Source organism: Pristiophorus japonicus, unplaced genomic scaffold (genome assembly GCF_044704955.1).
Source record: "Pristiophorus japonicus isolate sPriJap1 unplaced genomic scaffold, sPriJap1.hap1 HAP1_SCAFFOLD_526, whole genome shotgun sequence".
NCBI classification, from domain to species: domain Eukaryota; kingdom Metazoa; phylum Chordata; class Chondrichthyes; family Pristiophoridae; genus Pristiophorus; species Pristiophorus japonicus.
Window position 1 is genome coordinate 357,929 of NW_027254433.1, and position 2,162 is coordinate 360,090.

The window sequence follows — 2,162 nt, forward strand, 5'->3', positions numbered from 1 at the left end:
CCATTTCACCACCCCCCCACCCCGCTCTCCATCCCTCCCACTCCCCCCGACCCCCACTCCTCTCCTTCCTCCCCGCCCCCTCTCCATTCCCCCACTCCCCTCCCCACTCCCCCCGACCCCCACTCCTCGCCCTCTCCACCCCCTCTCCCCCCCCCCCACTCAGGCTACAGGCAGGTGCAGAAGGTTGAGGAGAGATTGTTTGTCACAGACACACTGGGGCAGGCGTGGAGACCGGATTGAAGGAATTCAAGAAAGACAAGGAATTGTCTCTTGACCTCATTCCCACCGCCTCTCGGTCTCAGGGACCCTGTGGAGATTGCATTGTGCATTCGAGTTCAAGACTAGGAACTCACGGTAAAGTTGATCTTCTCTTTTCTCAAGCACTTTTTAACCTAAAAACAAGAGAGGAAGTTAAACTTTAACAGGCGAACACTAACGCGTGTTATAATCACAGTGGGCATGACGATAGAAGCAGAACTAATGGTGGGGGCGTTCAGGAAAGGGTAAAAGCACCTGGAGTACTGCGTGCAGGTTTGGTTTCCATATTTACGAAAGGATATACTTGCTTTGGAGGCAGTTCAGAGAAGGTTCACTCGGTTGATTCCGGGGATGAGGGGGTTGACTTATGAGGAAAGGTTGAGGAGGTTGGGCCTCTACTCATTGGAATTCAGAAGAATGAGAGGTGATCTTATGGAAACGTATCAGATTATGAGGGGGCTTGACAAGGTGGATGCAGAGAGGATGTTCCCACTGATGGGGGAGACTAGAACTCGGGGGCATGGTCTTAGAATAAGGGGCCACCCATTTAAAACTGAGATGAGGAGGAATTTCTTCTCTCAGAGGGTTGTAAATCTGTGGAATTCTCTGCCTCAGAGAGCTGTGGAGGCCGGGACATTGAATAAATTTAAGACAGAGATAGACAGTTTCTTAACCGATAAGAGATAAGGGGTTATGGGGAGCGGGCGGGGAAGTGGAGCTGAGTCCATGATCGGATCAGCCATGATGGTATTGAATGGTGAAGCAGGCTCGAGGGGCCGGATGGCCCACTCCTGCTCCTGTTTCTTATGTTCTTATAACCCTTCCATAATTTTAAAGGTCACCCCTCAGCCTCCTCTTCTATGCAATTGATGTGAAACTCAGACCTATTTGGTGTGAGAGAGAGCAGGGTGTGAGGGGCAGTAACAGGAACAGGCCATCCCACCGATATCTGGAACACACTGCCAATCGGTTACATCGATAGAGTGATCATTGGCAGGCAGAGGGAGGGGGTCGCTAACAGTGTCAGCCCCTCACTCAGTTTGTGAGCACTGTCCTTGTGTCTGCAAAGTGTGAATGGTTTTCCACACCGAATACATGGACCATCCTTACCTGGTAGTCCGACTTCTCACAGCGTTGGAACAGTCTGCAACAAGACACATTGGAGGTTTTCATTTTCTCTGTTCGTTGTTTTCAATCTCTGCCGATCTAAAGCCCTACCTCCATCTCCCCCTCCCAGTCCCCACCTCCCACTACCCCTCCCCATCCCCCACTCCCCATCTTCCCCCCTCTTCCCCATCATCCCCTTCCCACCTCCCCCTAACCCTTCCCACCTCCCGAACCCTCCCCTCCACCACCCCCTCCTCCCCTTCCCCACCTCATCCCCACCCCACACCTCCTCCTCCCCCCTCCCACTCAACCAACCCCTCTCCATCTCCCCCTCCCCCTCCTTCCCTTCCCTCCCCCCTCCCCCTCCCTCTCTCACTCCCCCCAACTCCTCCCTATCCCCCACTCCCCATCTTCCCCCTGTTCCCCATCATCCCCTTCCCCCCTCCCCCTCCCCACCTCCTGAACTCTCCCCTCCCCATCTCCCCCTCCCCACCTCATCACCATCCTCCATCCCCCATCCCCCATCCCACACCTCCCCCTCCCCCTCAACCAACCCCTCCCCATCTCCCCTTCCCCCTCCTTCCCTTCGCATCTCCCCCTCCTCACCTCCCGAACCCTCCCCTCCACCACCCCCTCCTCCCCTTACCCCCTCCCCCTCAACCAACCCCACCCCACACCTCCCCCTCCCCCCTCCCCCTCAACCAACCCCTCCCCATCTCCCCCTCCCCCTCCTTCCCTTCGCATCTCCCCCTCCTCACCTCCCGAACCCTCCCCTCCACCACCGCCCTCCTCCCCTA

General features: G+C 56.4%; 1 long non-coding RNA gene across 1 annotated transcript in view; it reads right to left on the reverse strand.

Annotated features, from left to right (window-relative positions):
- The window catches only part of LOC139254047 (uncharacterized), a 2,088-nt gene extending 705 nt beyond the window's left edge, over positions 1–1,383 (reverse strand). The window contains exons 1-2 of the long non-coding RNA XR_011591991.1: positions 1,369–1,383; positions 354–392 (exon numbers count right to left, since the gene is read on the reverse strand). This is a non-coding gene — a long non-coding RNA (uncharacterized lncRNA). The remainder of the gene's footprint in view (positions 1–353; positions 393–1,368) is intronic.
- Between the last annotated feature and the right edge of the window lie 779 nt (positions 1,384–2,162).